Raw genomic sequence first — 21,631 nt, 5'->3', positions numbered from 1 at the left:
CCATATCTGCACCCGATCACTACCTATGACCACGTCCTCGAACATCAAACCGCCGTTCCCCAACTTGTTGGCACTCACCAGCTCACTAATGCGAAAAGCACCAAAAAACGCCCAGACAAACGCCCCAGAAAATAGTGCTACTTCGGAAGGGGAATTACACAGATCGATCAACACCCCTAACAGGTTTTGCAAGACCGAAAACGACACTGGCCGCCTCGGGTCCGCGAGCTTCTTACCCCTCTTAAAGCCCTTCAAAGCCTGGCGTATTAGAAAATTCTTCGTAATGTCCTCCCACCCGTTGAACTTGAACAAAAACGCCATGGCAGACATGCACCTATCTATCACGGCCGGTGACGCCTGTTTAGCAAACAAGCGACACAGTACCCACAACAGCACGTCCACCCTCTGCCCCTGCGAACTGTCACCCCCTACCTGCTGTACCGCCTCGTCCCATTCTTTCCAAACCTTGACGTAGCCCGACCAAGTGCTCGGCGCCAGAGAATTCTTTATACACTCCCCAAGCATGCGGTCCCGAGCTGCCACATCTCGCCAGGGCAAGCCTGCCCCTGCGCCATAGCTTCCGGCGCCGCTTCCCGAAATCGTTCCCACTGAAAACGAGAAAGCGCATCAGCTACCATATTCAACGTACCAGGGATGTGCCTAGCCCTAAACACCAAATTGAAAGACATACAGAGAAGGACAAAACGCCGCAGCAAACACAAAACAGGGGGAGACGACGCCGACAAACTATTGATCGCCTGTACTACCGCCATGTTATCTGAGTGAAATACAATATGCTTGTTGGACAACACCTGTCCCCACAAACTCACCGCTACCACCACCGGGAATAGCTCCAGAAACGCCAGGTTTTTAATCAGCGAGCTCTGCCTCCAGGCCTCAGGCCATGGCTCGGCGCACCAGTGACCCCCCAGGTAAGCCCCAAAGCCTATGCTACCAGAAGCGTCGGTGTATAGACCAACAACCTCCCCTGATGCCGCCGGCTCTCGAAAAATCACCGTCCCATTAAAAGCCTGCAAGAACCGGTCCCACACCATTAAATCCGCCTTCACATCCGCCGAAACCCTGATGTAATGCGACGGCAGTCGCACCTTGCTCGTAGCTTGCGCAAGGCGCCTACAGAAAACCCTCCCCATGGGTATGACCCGGCACGCGAAATTAAGGCTCCCCACCAGCGATTGGAGCCCACGCAGTGTCACCTTCTTGGCCCTCCCTACCGTTGCCACCAGCTCGCGTAGCCGTGATAATTTGTCCCCCGGTAGCCTGCATTCCCATTTACCGGAGTCAATTTCTAAACCCAAAAAACTAAGGCACGTCGTAGGCCCTACCGTCTTGTCCTCCGCCAGGGGAACCCCTACTTTGTGCGCCACCCATTGAAACACGTCCAATATCTGTTTACAACGGTCCGAGTCCCGCGGGCCCACGCAAAGAAAGTCGTCGAGGTAATGCACCACCGCGCCCCCTGCCGACTCCGTCTGCACAACCCACTCCAAGAAGGTACTAAACCTCTCGAAATAGGCGCATGAGATCGAACACCCCATAGGCAGGCACAGGTCAACGAAAAATTCCCCCTCAAAACAGCAACCGAGCAGATGATGGCAGTCCGGGTGTATCGGGAGCAGTCGAAATGCTGCTTCCACATCTACCTTTGCCATCAGCGCACCATGCCCCAGCCTCCGAACCAACTCGACTGCCTTGTCAAATGACGTATAAGAGACGGAGCTAAGGGCCGCGTCGATATCATCATTCACCGAAGCTCCTTTCGGGTACGATAAATGATGAATCAACCTGAATTTGCCTGCCTCTTTCTTGGGGACCACGCCCAGAGGGGATATTCGCAAATCGGGCAATGGCGGTGACGAGAACGGTCCCGCCATCCTCCACAGTTGTACTTCCTTACCTAGCTTTTCCCGCACTACCTCCGGGTGCTCCCGAACTGACTTGAGATTCCCACATAACGTACCAGGTCCCCTAACTACGTAGGGAATAAAGAACCCCTCCCGAAAACCCCGCCACAAGAAAACAGCATCTTCCCTGTTAACGTATCGCCTTAGCCAAGGCAACATCACGTCTATTTTCACCGGAGACACTCCCAACGGAAGCTGCGGTAGCCGCCGCCCCTGCGGGCCCACCTCCCCCGCCAGACTTACCCTTTTTAAAACAACGGTTGACACCATGGGTTCCCCCGCAGCCTGAACATTCGTGCCGGAACCTGCAAGTATTACCCCATTTGCAATGTCCCTCGTTGAACATCCAACAGAAACCTTTCTTTTGCCCAGCCGACCCGGCCCCTGAGGCCGCGCCGGCTGCCCCGGGAAAGGGCGCCGTCTTCTGGGCCATCATAAGGCGCATCCATAACGGTAGGTCCATTTGGTCCCACCGCATGCTCGCATTCGCTGCCAGCCGTTGACGAAATTGTTCGTCGTACCTCCACCAAGCCAAACCTCCGTAGGTTCGGTACGCATCTCCTATCCCATCCAAATAACAAAATAGTTCTGAGCAACGCCCTGGAGCCTTCTCCCCGATTACACTAGCTAGAATGCAGAAGGCCCTCAACCAATTCCCAAAGGTCTTATCTTGCGATACCTCCGCCTTTTTTCTTCCTCCTCCTTTTTGGCATCCTTCTTATCCTCCTCCTTCAAGTCCAAGAACTCCTCTAGGGGAAGGAGGGAAAATATCTCCACAAACTCACCTTTCCATATCTTCTCTTTCACTTCCACTTTTAAATGACATCCGAGGGGGCCCGCGAAGGACACGTGCACATTCTGCCGCGCCGCATCCGGGACATCACCCACCTCACGCTCCTCGCCCCCTCCTTCCAACCCAGACAACTCAGCCCCCGCTCCTGACTCACCTCCGCCGGGCGCGGACAACCGTGTCCCCCCGAGCCCCGCCGCCGTGTCCCGACTACTCTCTCGCGCCCACACCTTCCCGAATTGCGCAGGCGACCCCTCCGTCCCAGACCAAGAATCTAAAAATGTTCTTAAATCATTTAACAACTGTCCCGGGTGTCGTGTGTGTGGGAACTCACCACTCGAACCTCTGGCCGCAGCTGGCTGCAGAGGCGCCGTCCTTCCGTCCACCTTTTCAGGCACCGGAGAATCCCGTTGTCGCCGACTCCCATCCGCCTGGACTCGCCTCGAGACCGTAGGGGTATTGCTCCGAGACCTGTAGGGAGAAGGAAATCTGGGTAGTCTGTCCTGAACCGTCCTCACCCGCCTTTCCTCCCTACGTTCCTCCCAATCCTCCTTAGCACCGCTTCGTCTCGCAGGGCGACTGCCCTCACGAGGTGGTCCCCTCCACCGATCACTGAGCCTCCCTCCAGGTGAACCTGATCTTCTCCGCTGACTCCTCCTCCCGCTATCCCTGGAATCATGCCTCCTGTAACAGGAGCCTGCTACGCTGCACCTGCTCCGCGCAGGTGATCTTTCCCTGCTCCCTGAACTCCTTGTTCTGCTCCTCGAGACGCTGCGCCTGACGCCAGAGAAGCGTCGTTCTGCTCTCCACCCGCTCCCTGCGGCTTCCATGTCATGAAGCTGACCCTGAGAGCGGCCAGATGGGCCCTCTCGCCTACCGCTGACATCCTGAACTAACATAACAGGAGGAGCACCCTGCCATGACTCCGCTGTCCTGGCTTCCCCCCAAGGCCTGAGGGGCCGTCATATATCCGCCATCACCATCACTCCCCTGCCCTCTAGCACTCGCACTAGTGGCTGACTCACCGGGACGTGTCTGCTTCGTGCCGCCGCTCACATGACCCCCAGCCAGCCTGGCCTCCGTCCCGGCCGTCTTCAGAGATCCGCACAATTTACAGGTAAGAGAGGCTCTGGTTAAAATGGCCCCTATTCTAAAATGGCTGCTCTTTATACTCCCTGTCTCCGCCCCCAAGCACCATTAAACTAATCCAACCCCCAAACACTAGCACCTGCCCACTCCCTGGCTCTGTCAAGGCCCACTCCTCCTACTGCGTTGTTCCATGGGCTTCAAGTCCAATGGTTTCACAAATCTCTTGCTTCGACCTGAAAACTCAGAAGGTATAATGCTTGAACTAGCTGTGTTAGAAAAAGGTAAAGTTCCAGTAAAAGTGGCAGCAGAAGTTATTGGGGAACCAGTGATTTTCTTTGAGAGCGCAGCTGGTTCTGATACAACTACAAATTCTGCTGCGACTTTACAGTTTGAATCACTGACTGCATTAAAAGCAGAGAAAAAATTATTAGCCTCCTGGTTGGTGAATCAGATGTAACAGGTATGCTAGTCCCATTATCCTGAGGCTGAAAAACTATTAATAGTGGTGATACTTCTGGTGGTGGCGCTGGCATTGGTGGCTGAGAGGTCATGGCACTACTGTGGATGCTGCTGGCATTGGTGACTGAGAGGCCATGGCTTATAGTGGATTGGGAACACAACCCCCGAACTTCCTCATTTTTTTCTTGGGATTAGAATGAACCAACTAATGAGATAGGTTTGTTTTAATAATTTTAATATGAATTTGTTATCAGATATGAATGAGTATTATGTCAAGTAACATTAAAAAAAGAGTTGCTGATGGTGGATTACTTCAACTGGAACATAATTGTCTTTGCGTTTAAACACTACACTGTACACAGCTCACTATGTCCTGCAAACACTGGATGGAACACATCCATGCAAAACAAGGATTTGTTTCTGCAAAGAGCTATAAAAAAATCCCGACATACTCGATGCAGCGTTCACTTTTGTAGGAAACAGCCACAAACTACCAAAATAAACAACTAAAAGAATCCTCTACGCAAGGAGAGCACCAAAGGATTTGCCTAAGTAATTACAAAAAAATAGTAACCTTTAGTAAATGTTAAAGAGCTTGGCTATCGACACAGTGGGTTGAGGGATGAAGGAGTACGCATTGCTTGAAGCTGGAAAGTAATAGATCAAATTTGGTATGGTCATCTAAAGGGTTAAACGCCTATATTCCAGAAGACTCCTAGCCCTATGGGATGTGTAGGTCTCTGCTGAGCTTGCTCTCGGGGATTGAACTAACTTTATTAGAGCTTGCCACAGCGAGTTCTTTGTCTGATATTGCAGTGATGTAAGCCTCCTTTAAGGCTCATTTAATATTTTACAGTACACTGCCTCTATTATCTGTATAGCTTTGTGTTGACTATCTTAGCCAATATATTTTGAACATGTGATTTCCCCCAAAAAGGGGGCCTATCAGTTCATGTTTCCTGGGTAACAGAGCCCTATCCATTTGAGAGTCTGCTCGGTCTTGCAGTTAATATATTTGGATGACCTGCTGATTAGTCTAAATTTGCACAAAATTTAATTTGGCCAAAACCAAAAACACTGGGTCAATTCTTGTAAATCTGGTTCCCTAGGCAAACTATGACTTTACACGCTCTGTTTCTCTTCGATCTCTATATTTTGCCAGCATGTGCAAGTAATGTTCATAAAGGAACATACAATTGTAGCCTAAGAACAAAAAAAAACTCACCTTTGTGTGAATATAAGTATTACATGCAACACTTCATTGATAGCAATATTATAGAAAAAGTACATATGTCACTAGTAAAAAAAATTTAAAATATATGAATATTTCCCTAGGAAACCCCCATTATTGATCCTCTTCTACAGGATAGATAGTGTACATATTGAAGATGGTAACAGAACTCCAGTACGCCGACCGAGTATCTCCGACATGTCTGCTTCCTCGTAGCTATCAAGGACCCTGAAACACTTCAGACCCAGTCACCGATGCTTGACTGGGATCACTGAGGGCCTTTTCCACCCTGCACCAAACACCAGATGACACTTGGTGAAAGTTAAAACAACAACTAACTTTAATAGACATAGCACACATATTTTTTTATTTATTTTTTTAAATTCTTTATCTTAGTGATTTTTTGCTGTACAGAAAACAAGTAGGCCACGCATTTGTAGGATATTGGATTGTACAGAATGAAGAAGGCCATGCGTTAGTAACATTTGTTTGTACATAGGTTGCAAGCCATACATGTGACAACTTTGTTTAGAATTGTAGCGCCTGGTCAAACCTCTGGTCGCCCATTATGGGTTGTGTCTCGTTGACCTGGGGACGGCAACCATTTGTCCCCAGTGGGGGTCTGGGTGTGCGTGTTTTACGGAGCTAGTGTTTCTGGTCCCCGTGTCTCCCCTCTTGTGTGGCGTGCCATTCCCCGGAGGGTCCTGTTCCCTCATGTGTGGCGGTGTTAGTTGTCATTCTTGTTCGCTGTGTTTGGTGTCAGACAATAGCAAGGGCTGGTGGAAGATTGAGTAGGGGCAGTACAGCTAGTTTAAACTGGTCTGGTAGTGTCCGTGGGACAACACCCTGCTGGGGAAACAATAGGACAGTAAAAATGGGGAGGGGCAGAGGCACAGACAAGCAATACATTCAACACACCCTGCACCAATAATGGGCACAGGGTGACCAAAACACAAAAGGAATCTGGGGACCCACACATAGTGTTTGTCTTCCATACCCAGTGACGGGGACTACCATCACAAAGAGGTTCAATGATTATCTATGTAGATTAAGGTTGTTTATTAATGCGGTATATAGAGTGGGGTTATTAGTGGCAATGTGTAGATTAGGTGGTTTATTAGTTAGGTATGGAGATTGGAGTTGTTTGATAGTCAGGGTATATAAATTGGGGTTCTTAGTGACAATATGTAGATTGATTGGGTAACTAAAATTATAGATCAGGGTGGTGCAGTAGACATTGCTTACCTAGATTTCAGTAAGGCTTTTGACACTGTTGCACATAGAAGGCTTGTCAATAAACTGCAATATTTAAGTTTGGATTCCAATATTGTTGAATGGGTAAGGTAGTGGTTGAGTGACAGGCAACAGAGGGTTGTAGTCAATGGAGTATATTCGAAGCTTGGGCTAGTCACCAGTGGGGTACCTCAGGGATCTGTACTTGGACCCATTCTCTTTAATATTTTTATTAGTGATATTGCAGAAGGTCTTAATGGTAAGGTATGTCTTTTTGCTGATGATACTAGGATATGTAACAGGGTTGATGTTCCAGGAGGGATAAGCCAAATGGCTAATGATTTAGGTCAACTAGAAAAATGGTCAGAGTTGTGGCAATCCATTTAATGTGGATAAGTGCAAGATAATGCATCTTGGATGTAAAACCCAAGGGAAGAGAACAGAATATTTGATAGAGTCCTAACCTCAACATCTGAGGAAAGGGATTTAGGGGTGATTATTTCTGATGACTTAAAGGTAGGCCGACAATGTAATAGAGCAGCAGAAAATGCTAGCAGAATGCTTGGTTGTATAGGGAGAGGTATTGGCAGTAGAAAGAGGGAAGTGCTCATGCCATTGTACAGAACACTGGTGAGACCTCACTTGGAGTACTGTACACAGTACTGGAGACCATATCTTCAGAAGGATATTGATACCTTAGAGTGAGTTCAGAGAAGGGCTACTAAACTGGTTCATGGATTGCAGGATAAAACTTACCAGGAAAGGTTAAAGGATCATAACATGTATAACTTGGAGGAAAGACAGGGGGGATATGATAGAAACATTTAAATACATAGAGGGAATCAACACAGTAAAGGAGGAGACTATATTTAAAAGAAGAAAAACTACCACAACAAGACATAGTCTTAAATTAGTCTTAAATTAGAGGCTAAGGTTTAAAAATAATATCAGGAAGTATTACTTTACTGAGAGGGTAGTGGATGCATGGAATAGCCTTCCAGCTGAAGTGGTAGAGACTAACACAGTAAAGGAGTTTAAGCATGCGTGCGATAGGCATAAGGCCATCCTAACTATAAGATAAGGCCAGGGACTAATGAAAGTATTTAGAAAACTGGGCAGACTAGATGGGCCGAATGGTTCTTATCTGCCGTCACATTCTATGTTTCTATGTTACGTTGGTTTATTAATGAGATATATAGATTGTGATATTGTTATTGAGACTTTTATAGGAAAAGATGAGGATTGAGACCAAGGCACAATCAGGGAACAATAAAAACATAATTAAGCTTTTTAAGGATCTTTTTAAAATAAATTACTGCTATTTATTTAAACACATTAAGGTCAAAAGCTCCTGCACTGAGTAGACGCCTGGGATCCTGAAATGTGTGTAGGTGTGAGAACAATATCCTCAAATTTAAGAACACAAGGAAGAAACAAAAATATAAATCACAAACATTCAGGCTAACTGACGTGTCTGGAATCCACCGGCTCTATTTTCCAAAAAAAACACCACCAGTAATTTCACCACCATCTGTCATTCTTTGAGAAGAAACAGAGGCAGAAAGTATATTTCAACATAAGGGAGAAGGAAATAAAGTAAGAGTGCTTAGTCAGCAACGGCGATGAATCCAGTAACATTTCAAATACAATATACCATATCTAACAGTAAAATAAATGACTGAGCCAGAAATCTGCAAATAAATGTATGTTTGGAGCGGCTTCTACTGATACTTGTCATTTGTCCTCTGCCTGTCGTACTTTTTGATACATTTGTCGCAATTGCAAGCAGCTATCACTTACCTAATGTATGTTATTATGTTCTATGTTTTAATCTTCTAAATTAAATAGTTCTAAAGGTCATTGAGATTTACTAGATACTTTCTAGTGAAACTGTGACTCTTAGGCAGTAGGTTATTTTCATCATCTATCAGTGGACGCTGCTCCAAACATTATTTGCAGTTTTCTAACTTGTCACCGGGATCACATGTAAAGAGCTACTGGGGATGCACTAATTCAGAACCATTCTTCGTCTGATTAAATGCAGTGGGTGGTGAGTCTGGTTATCTCGGGTCACATGATGGCATCATTGGAGAGGCTGCAGGTAGGAATTTGATAACTCTGTTTATGTGCAACCTGTTTGTGCTTGGGTTAGTGGCATTACATTGTTATTGGTAATTATGTAGCTCCAACACTTTCCACAGTGCTTTGCAATTATAGACTAGAGTTATTTAACAAAGTAATATTGACAGACAAGAAGTAAACACTCTGATCAAATTAGCTTTCAATCTAGTGATGTCAGGGTTAGTTATAGCTTGGCCCACACGTACATTTTTCAGGGGACCACAGTATCTAGAATTGACCAGGGAATTGCAAACTACAATTCCCTTGTCATTTCTACACAAATCCCAGTTTAGTTTTTCTTAAAGGGAAACTATAGTGCTAGGAAAACAAAGTTGCCTGCCTAGCACTATTGTGACATACAATGCCCACCTGCCTTGCGCTCCCTCTCCCCTCTGTGGCGCTGGAAGGGTTAAAAACACTTCTGTTACTTACCTGATTCCAGTGCTGATAGTCCTTGGCGCTGGGTCAGGCTCCGCCCCTGCTCCTCATCCGCTATCAGCCAGCGTTGGGGGACCTAATGCGCATGCATGGCAGGTGCAACCCTTTCATTAGGACTACCCCATAGGAAAGCATTGCTCAGGAAAACCAGTAAACAGGCGTCGGGATCATGGGTGTCCATGGCTCATTGATGCATGTATGGTCCGATCACACAGAAGAGCTACTGTAGCTCAAATTGCTGAAATATGTAATGCTGGCCATGATCGAAAGGTGTCAGAACACACAGTGCATTGCAGTTTACTGCATATCAGGCTGCATAGTCACAGACAGGTCAGAATGCCCATGATGACCGCAGAAAACACCTTCAATGGGGACGTGAGTATCAGAACTGGGCCATGGTACAATGGAAGACGGTTGTCTGGTCTGATAAATAATGATTACTTTTAGATTAGGTGGATGGGTGGGTACGTGGGCTTTGTTTACCTGGGGAAGAGATGACAATGGGATGCACTATAGGAAGAAGGCAGGCTAACAGAGACAGTGTTATGCTCTGGGCAATATTCTGCTGGGAAACCCTGGCATTCATTTGGATGTTATTTTGACACTTACCACCTACCTAGAGATTGTTGCAGACCACATAACCCCTTCATGGCAATGGTTTTCAACAGTCTCATGCACCCTACCAAATTGCCCAGGAGTGAATTGAGAAACATAACCAATAATTCAAGGTGTTGTCTTAACCACCAAATTCCCCAGATCTTAATCCGATTGACCATCTGTGGGATGTGCTGGAACAACAAATAAGATCTATGGAGGACCCACTTTGCATCTTGCTGGAGTTAAAGGACCTGCTGCTAATGTCTTGTTAACAGATACCACAGGATAGGTCTTGTGGAGTCCATGCCTCAATGCATCAGAGCTGTTTTGGCAGAACAGGCCAGACCTACATGATATTAGACAGATGGTTTTAATGTTGTGGTTGATCAGTATATGTGTGTACGAAGTTTTGGTGCTTAGAGTGTCCTTTTAATAAACAATTGGTATTCTGAAATCAAAGTAATGAATGGACTCAATAACCTGCATAGTTCATGCTTACAGTCATGCTGAAGGTTGTGGCATTGCCAATGACATGCTCACCTTTGAAAGTGGGCATGTCAGTTTGGAGTTCCTCCAGGGAGCACACCATACACAGAGCCCTGCTGAAGAGCTCTAACAAAGGGAAAATGTCAAGTGTTTGTTCAGAACAGTACAAGCGAATTGAAGATTATGCTAGCTTTAGTGTACAGATAATCTTAATTTTAATAATGACAGGAGGCGAGTATTTTGCATAATCTTTCTTTACTAACTCCATAGCAGCAAAGAAAAGAGTGACATAACTTTTAACCAATCATAATATAGAATAGGGTATAAGAGGTGTGACCTATGACATCATTTCCTCTTTAAACTTGTGACATCACAAGGTAATAATGTAGAAATAACAGAACATTAGAAAAGTCCATAAAATAAGAAACTGGAAACTCAATCAGAATAAATTGAACCGGAACAGGTAGAATGCAGATGAAGGCATCCCATTTTCAAACGATGGTCTCCCTAGACCTGATGATAAATCTCCTGATGCGATGATGAAGACATCTTGTATGGAGACTTTGATGATTCTGTGTAACCTCTGTTTAAGCTGAAACGAGAGTATAAGGTGCGTTAGAGTCCAGAAATGATTGTCTAAAAACAATGAGTGTCTGTCCCTTAATTCAACTCAATATTGACTAATAAAATGTGAATAAACTAAACTAAACGTCCTCCCCTAATGGTGTTAAATAAGTATCCCACCCCAAACAGTATATATATATAACCATAAGTGAATGAAAATAAGACATTGAAACAAGTGTTACCGAGTCAGGCATTATACCCCCATATGAGAGAGTCAAGTGTCATAAGTAGAGGTGAAGATGAAAGGGAGGGAAGAACGAAAGAGAACAGGGAGGGAAAATACTCGCCTCCTGTCATTATTAAAATTAAGATTATCTGTACACTAAAGCTGGCATAATCTTCAATTTTATCACATGACAGGAGGCTTCGTATTTTGCAATTTCAACGCTGTGAAAGAAAAGAAAAGGCTGGGTTATCCAGAGGACAAAAGTAGAATGTCCTAAAGGTAGATTCTCTGGTCCAGTCCGCTGCTCGCAAGATGTCCGAAAGGGACGCGCCTGCCACATAAGCGGAAGAGGCCGCCGCCCCACGCACGGAGTGTGCTCCGAAAGCTTGGTCAATACAGGCAAGGGATAATAGCCATCTAACCCATCTGGCCAGTGTAGTGACCGAAACCGGACCATAAGGGCGGACGTAAGAGATGAGAAGCTGATGAGTGGAAGGCTGCCGCAACGTCGCGGTGGCTTCCATGTATTGACGGAGGGTTGAGACCACGCAGAGTTGAGGGTCAGAAGGGAAGAAAGGGTAGAAAACCGAGTGAGAGTTGGACTTAGTGCGACGTGAGATCCGAAAGGTGACACCCGCCGGACAGAAGGTAAACGCGTTGGCGTCAAATGCGCGTACGTCCGATACCCGTCGGAAAGAAACCAGACAGAGCAGGAGGGTGAATTTTGCGGTAAGCTGGCGGAGTGACAGTTCTTCGTTGGGAGGCCAATTTCGTAAGAATTGGAGGACCACACCAACGTCCCAAAGTCTAGAGTATTTGGGTTCCGGGGGGCGCCGTAGGCGTATGCCACGGAGCAGTCTGCAGATGAGCGGGTCCTTACCAACAGGAGTCCCCTGAGTCGGAGTATGAGCCACTGAGATAGCCGACCGTACCACATTGATGGAACGGTATGATTTTCCGGCAGTGAAGAGTGAGGTCAGGAAATTCATGATGGAGTGAGTAGGTGCAGTAAAGGGATTGAGGTCCCGTCCCACACACCAACTTGTCCAGGAATGCCATGCTGATAAGTAGCACCTCCTTGTTCCTGGTGCCCATGAATCCCATAGCAGGTCCTTAGTTTCCTGCGATAATTCCTCAGTTCTCCAGGAGCCCCGGAAAGAGTCCAGGCCACAAGGGGCAAGCGTTCCTGCAGGACTAGTGGGTGAGGTAGGCCCAATGGGCTCCTGAGGATGGTTGGGGCATCTGGAAGGAGGAGGGGATCTTCGATTGAAAGTTCCAGAAGGTCCGGGTACCATGGCTGGCTCTGCCAGAGCGGCGTGATGAGAATTATTCTCACTCCCTGTAGACGGATCCAGTGAAGGACCCTCGTTATCATTGCGAAAGGAGGGAATGCGTAGGCACCGTCCCTTGGCCACTGTTGGAGAAACGCGTCCGTTGCGAGGCTCTCTGGGTCTGGGAGCCAGCTGAAGAAAACCTCTGTTTGTCGATTGTTGCGGGACGCAAATAGGTCTATGGAGAGAGGGCCCCTCTGTGCATCCAGTAGCGTGAAAATATGAGGGTCTAGCTGCCAATCGCTGGCGTCCCGCCAGTGGCGTGAGTACCAATCCGCCGTCGTATTGGAGTCTCCTGGTAAGTGCTCTGCCAGCAAGGTGATGTTGCGTGGAAGGCAGTAATCGAAGATCTCTTTCGTGAGATCCGCCAGTGCTCGAGAACGAGTGCCTCCAAGGCGGTTGATGTATCTGACCGCTGAGACGTTGTCCATGCGGAGTAGGATGCAGCAGTTGGATCGATTCTTTGCCAGGCTGCGAATGGCGAAGGACCCGGCCAAGAGTTCCAGGCAATTTATGTGCATCGAGAGCTCTTCTGGAGTCCAGACTCCTCCTGTGGAGGTGGTTCCGTCTGTTGCTCCCCAGCCTGAACGACTGGCATCCGATTCCAGCACGAAGTCTGGCTGGTTCCCGAATATGGCCCTGCCATTCCAAGCCTGCATGCAGTTCAGCCACCAGTGTAGTTCTTCCTGAACCTCGTCCGACATTGGAACCGGTTGGTCGTATGTTGGTTGCCTGCGAAGGAAACTTGCCTTGAGGCGCTGCATGGCCCTGTAGTGCAGGGGTCCGGGAAAAATGGCCTGGATGGATGCGGAGAGAAGGCCCACAATCCGTAGAGGTATGGTAGTCCGACAAAGAACTTTTCGGATCTCCCTGCGGATTGCTGTAATTTTGGTAGTCGGGAGATGGAGAGTGCATGATGTGGAGTCTATTACGAATCCGAGGAATTGGACTGATTGAGCCGGGGTCAATGCGGACTTGGGACGGTTGACGACAAAGCCCAGAGAGTCCAAAAGGTGTAGTGTGTTTTCCGTGTGTCTCCGAAGAGTCTCTGCATCCTCGTCGAAGATCAGGATGTCGTCGAGATAGATGATGCATCTTATGCCTTGGGATCTGAGCTTCGCCACTACTGGCTTCATAATCTTGGTAAAGCACCACGGGGCTGAACTGAGGCCAAACGGGAGACAGGTGAACTGCCAGGGAATCCCGTGCCAGAAAAAACGGAGGTAGGGACGGCTGCTTCGGTGTACCGGAATGGTAAGGTACGCGTCTTTGAGGTCCAGACGAGTGAACCAGTCGTCGCGTCGAAGCAAGTCCCGGAGAAGATGTATACCTTCCATTTTGAAATGACGGTATACCACGTGAGAATTGAGCTCCCTGAGATTGATAACAGGGCGAAATTCGCCGGTTTTCTTCCTGACCAGGAAGATATTGCTGTAGAAACCGGTGGCATCCGGAGCCGGTTGGATGGCACCCTTGGAGCGGAGTTCTCGGAGTTCCACGTCTATGAGGCGGGCATCTGCCCGTGTAGTCTGAATCGGACGTGGAGGGGCCCGCTGGAGCGGGGTCGAGTCGAACTCTATTCGATAGCCCTGCACCGTCTGGAGTATCGACGCGTCTGAAGATAGTTCTTTCCAGTTCTGGAAAAAAAGAGAAACACGACCTGCGATATGACAGGAGGTTAGAGACAGAGTAAGATTCCGACTTACCGTTGGAAAATCTTGCCCGTGAGCGTCCTCGGCTGCCTCGGCCACGATCAAATCCCCTGAATTGGTGGAATCTATGTCGGGTAGATGAATCCGGGTAGTACATTTGCTGAGTCCTTGTTGTACGGGGGCCAGATGGCCAAAAACGGCTGGCGGCACGGCCCCTCTGCCGTCCAGCCCTTCCAAAAACCCCACGGGTATGAGAGCCGCGGAAGACTTTCCGCATCGAAGATTGTGCCTTGTTAAGGGACGTGAATATGTTGACCCTTTTATTTAATTCCTTAAGGAAGGCCTCTCCAAATAATTTACCCTGTGCTAAGGGTCCTAATTCCTTGTCCCCCAGTTCGACCAGTTTTTTGTCGATACGGTAAAGTGCTGCTCGGCGCCTCTCCGAAGAGAGCGCTACGTTGGTGTTCCCTAGGAAACAGAAACACCTTTGTGCCCATTCCCGGGTATCTCGTGCCCATTCACGCACCGTATCTGGGGTAAAAGTATCAGCCCTCTCGTAGGCTTCATCCGCCATATCCATTATTCTGGCTAGTGGCCCAATGGCATCTAGCAGTTTGTCTTGCGCTCCTTTGAAACCGCGCTCTATGCCCTTGCGCAGATCCCGACCCCATCGGGCATGAACGTAGTCATGAGCGGGTCAAATTCGGGGGTGTGCGTTATTTTGTTTGGGAGACTAGGCCGAGGGCATTCAGATCTCATCCGGTTTCTAACTTCCTTGTCCAATGATTTTCTGAGCCAGAAGTGCATAAACCTTGCCAGATGCTCAGGTGGTGACCATTCTTCCGAACGGGGGTGACGGATGTTTCGTGGGTCAAACATTTGGAGTCCCGAATTATCGAGGAAAATCTCCATGCCCTCCTGTGGGTTATCCATGGGTGTTGCCATGGAGTCCTGGGGCTCACCCAGACCTTGTTCCCTTATACAGTAAGGGTCAGAGTTGGCCGTGGAGTCCCTGTCTGAGTCCCCTTGGTCGGAGGCTGCCGCCTGCCATTCATCCAGCACAGCTAGTGCCTGAGTGGGTTCTACATCTTCCTCACCTGAGGAAAGTTGTGTGAGCTCGTGGGTTGCACGAACCGTGGCTTTCCTGCGATCAGCAGGGGCTTTCCCTTTAGCCTTGCGTGGGGTTACATTGCCCTTCCAATGGCGCTTTCGCATCATAGCTTCATTAAATGCCAATCACAGTTTGTTGAACAGGTTGTTGTTGAACAGGTTGTTCTTGTTTCAAACTAAACCCCTCCTGTACCCCCCGGCCTGCAGGTCTACAGTTTGAGGAGTAAATAACATTTTTCGGATGCATGTGTTTTATGATTAAAGTTGTATTTTTTCCATTTTCTAGTTACTTATTTTTGTCTTTCACCCACACATAGCCATGACTAGAAAAACAAAGACCACATGTTGAGGTTATAGAATCAAGCAGAACTTCATGTTCAAAATTGTACATAAAGTTCTCAATTGATATGGGTAACCACATATTGCAGTTTACTCTAATTTACTTAATATACATTGTTTCAAATCCAGAAAGCAAAATAATACATTTCCCGAGAAAACCGAAGCAATCTTATTTGTTTTAGAGGGGTATTTTTGGGGTGGGCTGTAAGTTGGGGTATTACTAAAAAAAAAAATACTTGGTCCTGTAGAGTGCTTATGGGAGTAAGTAGATATTTTAATTATTTAATTTATTTTTTTATATTTTTCTTTTAAAATTCTTGAGTTTCAATACAATTTAGTTAAAGCAACACTATAGTCACCTAAATTACTTTAGCTAAATAAAGCAGTTTTAGTGTATAGATCATTCCCCTGCAATTTCACTGCTCAATTCACTGTCTTTTAGGAGTTAAATCACTTTGTTTCTGTTTATGCAGCCCTAGCCACACCTCCCTTGGCCATGATTGACAGAGCCTGCATGAAAAAAAAACTGGTTTCACTTTCAAACAGATGTAATTTACCTTAAATAATTGTATCTCAATCTCTAAATTGAACTTTAATCACATGCAGGAGGCTCTTGCAGGGTCTAGCAAGCTATTAACATAGCAGGGGATAAGGAAACCTTAATTAAACAGAACTTGCAATAAAGAAAGCCTAAATAGGGCTCTCTTTACAGGAAGTGTTTATGGAAGGCTCTGCAAGTCACATGCAGGGAGGTGTGACTAGGGTTCATAAACAAAGGGATTTAACTCCTAAATGGCAGAGGATTGAGCAGTGAGGCTGCAGGGGCATGTTCTATACACCAAAACTGCTTCATTAAGCTAAAGTTATTCAGGTGACTATAGTGTCCCTTTAATAATATTGTTCTATATTGGCTTGCTTTGTATGTATTACTCAGATTTTAATTGCTGTGGAGTTATGTGTTACAATTGAGAATGTGTAGCCCATTATTGCTGTGCAAGACTAGATGGATAAAGTGGAAGCCCGTTTCCTCTTTATCTGAGCCGTAAGCAATTGACCAAGCTTTTGAGGTTAATACAACTAAGTTTTTTTTTACATCAAGCAAGTTTAACAAAAACCTCGCGGCTTACACCCAAAGATGTTTTGTACCATTATATTGTAACCACTAAAATGAGCTGTGTCATATATTTTATATAGCATATTGCAGAGGACTGGATAGTTGTACTGGTGGAAATATGATATATACAATACTTAATTTTTTTCACTGCATCTTTTTGCTTATTAATACGAGGTGAAGGAAATAGGGGCCCTGGCATCCGACAATCTGTGTTTATTACTAAAGGACCTAGCAATGTATTATGCTTTAGTTAATTTTCCTTTTCTATCCTAAAGCTTAGGGGATGTTAGAAAGATACAGTGTATCAATGCATAAGCTTTGCACCATTATCACATAGTAATGCAAAAAGAGGGAAATGTGGATAAAATTATATGACAACTGTCACCTCAAAGCTATTTTGAATATAATAACCCTTTCATTAAATTTTCTAAAGAAAATAGATTTTTTTTAAATGACATATTTGTAAAATAATGAAAAAAAAAAACGACAGTTAGTCTCTATGGTCTTCTCTGCTTCTATGCACTGAGTGAGGCAGGCAAGTCCACAGACTAACAGCCGGTGTTCAACACTTTCCGACCTAAGGTGCATGTACACTGATAAGTCACAACATTACAACCACCTGCCTAACAGCTCTGATGCGCAGAGGTATGGACGCCACAAGACCTCTGAAGGTGTCCAGTGGTATCTGGCAACAAGATATTAACAGCAGATCCTTTATGTCCTGCAAGTTGCGACGTGGGGCTTCCATGGATCAGATTTGTTGTATGGAATGTTCAATCGGATTGAGATTTGGGGAATTTAGAGACCAAGGCAACACCTTAACCCTTTAAGGACCGGACTGTTTTTGCGATGTTGTACATTTGCGACCAGGCCTCTTTTTACACTTTTGTGGTGTTTGTGTTTAGCTGTAATTTTCCGCTCTCTCATTTACTGTTCCTATACAAATTATATATTGTTTTTTTCAGGGCTTTCTTTACATACCATTATTTATATAATCTCATGTAATTTAATAATAAACAAAAAAAAAAATATGATGAAAATTTAAAAAATACATGTTTTTTGACTTTTACTTGAAAAATCTTTTACTCATCTACAAAAGCGAATAAAAAAAAAACTGCTAAATAGATTCAAAATTTTGTCCTGAGTTTTAAAATACCCAGTGTTTACATGCTTTTTTTTTTTTTTTTTTTTTTAATTCTTTATTTTTGTTGTGCGGGTAGGTACAGAATATAATCAGGCGCCACAACAGTGTATTGCAAGAGTAACATACATTAGGTAGTGGCATGAGAATAAGCAAATTTTTTATAGTTTTAACAAGCTTAATTAAACAATTATACTTTCAGCGTAATAGCGAGTAAAACAAGTGAGCAAAACCGATGCTTAACAGGTTTAGATTAGCTATGTTAGTGTCGGTGTGATGTGAGTAACATTGAGGTTTGCCTCGCCATAATGGCTGTATGCAACCACACATGCTAGTGAGAATTATCTATTCTACATGTTATATGTTGGGCAGCGTTTAACACAGGCTGTTCCGAATATATAAGTAGGCAACTGTGAACACATGCAAATTTGCCATGGGGCTGCGTAAGTGGCTGGGACGTTTAAGCCCGTGGGTAATCAGTAGAGCTAGGGCACATTTCTTAATATTTGCATATTAGGCAAGTTTGGGGCTTGCATTGCGCTGTAATCTGGGGCACAGTACAGAGGCATATAACATTTGCATCTAATATGTGCATACAACATTTGCCTGAAATTATGGGCTCGCTCAACATTACTAGTACGTTTCTAATAGTTGTTAGTTGCTAGCAAGAGATATAGGTTACACATGTTAAACAGGTAAGCACAAGGCTGCCATCAGAAATTTTAGGGCCCCTGACACAGCTCAATACCTGGGCCCCCGGGGCCAGCCCCGAGTCCGCCCACAAGGATGAAGTGTGTATGTATAGTCAGGGCCGGTGCAAGGATTTTTGGGTACATAGGCGAAGATGTATTTTTCCGCCCCCCCCAGCCCCCCCATTCAAAAATAACATCTTCACCTATGTGCCTCTTAACCAGCCCCTCTCCCCGTCCATTATTGGTCCCCTCCCTTCCCTGTCCCTTAGTGTTCTTCTGACAGTCACACACACTCAATGACAAACACAGAGACTCACTGATCTGACACACACACACACTGATTGACACTCATTGATAGACACACTGATAGTCACACACAGACTCAATGACAAAGATACTCTCACTGATTTGACAGACACTCACAAACACTCACTCACGCACACACTCACAGACTCACAAACACACTCACAGACACACTCACACTCACTCACGCACACACTCACAGACACACTCACACTCACAGACACACATACACTCACAGACACACACACTCACTCACGCACACACTCACAGACACACTCACAGACACACTCACACTCACAGACACACTCACAGACACACTCACACTCACAGACACACATACACTCACTCACGCACACACTCACAGACACACATACACTCACTCACGCACACACTCACAGACACACACACTCACTCACAGACACACATACACTCACTCACGCACACACTCACTCATGCACACACTCACAGACACACATACACTCACGCACACACTCACAGACACACATACACTCACAGACACCCATACACTCACAGACACCCATACACTCACTCACGCACACACTCAGTCACTCACATACTCACAGCACATACACACTCACAGAGACACATACTCACAGACACACATACTCACAGACACACATACTCACTCACAGACACACATACTCACACACAGACACACATACTCACACACAGACACACATACTCACACACAGACACACATACTCACACACAGACACTCTCACACACAGACACTCTCACACACAGACAGACACTCTCACACACAGACAGACACTCTCACACACAGACAGACACTCTCACACACAGACACTCTCACACACAGACACTCTCACAGACAGACACTCTCACAGACAGACACTCTCACAGACAGACACTCTCACAGACAGACAGACACTCTCACACACAGACAGACACTCTCACACACAGACAGACACTCTCACACACACACTCTCACACACACACACACACACATATACTCACACACAGATACACATACTCACACACAGACACTCTCACACACAGACACTCTCACACACAGACACTCACACACAGACAGACACTCTCACACACAGACAGACACATCACATACATTCACAAATAATTTTAATAAATAAATAATATCCACCCAGCCTCCCTACCTGGAGAGCTGGTGTGGATCATTCCCTGGGGTCCAGTGGGGCTGCTGGGCGGCGTGCGGCAGTGCTGCGATCAGGCGCGGTGAGGGAGCTCTAACCTCTCTGCTCTGCTCCCTCGTGGGCTGTCTGCTGATGCCGCGGGAGCCGGAATATGACGTCATATTCCGGCTCCCGCGGCATCACTAGACAGCGTGCGAGGGAGCAGAGCAGAGAGGTTAGAGCTCCCTCGCCGCGCCTGATCGCAGCACTGCCGCGCCGGGGGCGGAGATGGTGGCCGTCAGGAGGGAGAGCTTCCCTCCTGCCGGTCACTGAAATCTTGCGCCCCCGGAGCCGGTGCGCTCTAAGGCGGCCGCCTGTGCCGCCTTATGGACGCGCCGGCCCTGTGTATAGTGGATGTAGAATGTGTGTCATGGATGCAGAATGTGTGTAGTGGATGTGGTATGTGTGTCATTTACATTTTGTGTAATGCATGTAATGTTGCAGAGTGTGTGTGTAGTGAATGTAGGTGTGTATAGTGAATGCAGAGTGTGTGTTTTTGTAGTGGATCTAGTGTGTATAGTGCATGTAGTGTGATTGTGATGAATGCAAAATGTGTATAGTGAATGTAGTGTGTTTGCAGTGAGTGCAAAGTATGTATAGTGATTGTAGTGAGTGCAAAGTGTGTATAATGCAGTGGTGTGATTGTATTGAATGCAGATTGTGTATAGTGAGTGTAATGTGATTGTTGTGAATGCAGTGTTTGTAGTGAGTGCAATGTGTGTGTATAGTAAATGTAGTGTGTGTGTTTAGTGAATGTAGTGTGTGTAGTGCAGAGTGTGTTTAGTAAATGTGTGTTTGTAGTGAGTGCAGAGTGTATTTAGTAAATGTAGTGCAGAGTGTATTTAGTGAATGTAGTGTGTGTAGTGCAGATTGTGTTTAGTGAATGTAGTGCGTGTGTAGTGCAGAGCGTGTTTAGTGAATGTAATGTGTGTAGTGCAGATTGTGTGTGTGCTTGTAAGGATGCAGTGTTTGTGTAAAATAGGGGGGGAGGGGAGTATTTAAAAAAAAAAAATATTTGTGTATATTTACATTTTATTCCCCCCTCCCTGCTTCTTATCGTGCCAGGGAGGGGGGAGATTGCATGGTGGAGGGAGCCAGCCGCGGTGGTCCTTCCCTTTTCCCCTTCTTCCCCCCCTTAGTGGTCCTCGGGGCTGCCATCAGGGCATGACAACCATAACGGTTGTCATGGGCCCGGCGGTCCTGGGGGGCCCGGACTATTCTGGCAGTCCGAGCCCCACATTCTTATGTGCACATTTATATAGCAATTTTTCGCTATATATAAGTGCACAGAGGGCCCCCTGCTACCTGTACATTGCAGAGGGGGCCCAGCAGCACACACTGTCTTCCTTTCCAGCTCCTCTCTGACTAACTCTCACGAGACCGGCCTGCGTGCTGTGCGGAGCGTTGCCATGGTAACCCGTGGCAACGCTCTGACGGCCGCAGGGCGCAGGAAAGTTAGACAGAGCAGCTCGAAAGGAAGACAGTGTGTGCTGCTGGGCCCCCCTCTGCAATGTACAGGTAGCAGGGCACCCTCTGTGCACTTATATATAGCGAAAAATCGCTATATAAATGTGCACATAAGAATGTGGGGCTCGGA

Source organism: Pelobates fuscus, chromosome 7 (assembly GCF_036172605.1).
Source record: "Pelobates fuscus isolate aPelFus1 chromosome 7, aPelFus1.pri, whole genome shotgun sequence".
NCBI lineage: Eukaryota > Metazoa > Chordata > Amphibia > Anura > Pelobatidae > Pelobates > Pelobates fuscus.
Note: the sequence above shows the minus strand (reverse complement) of the source record.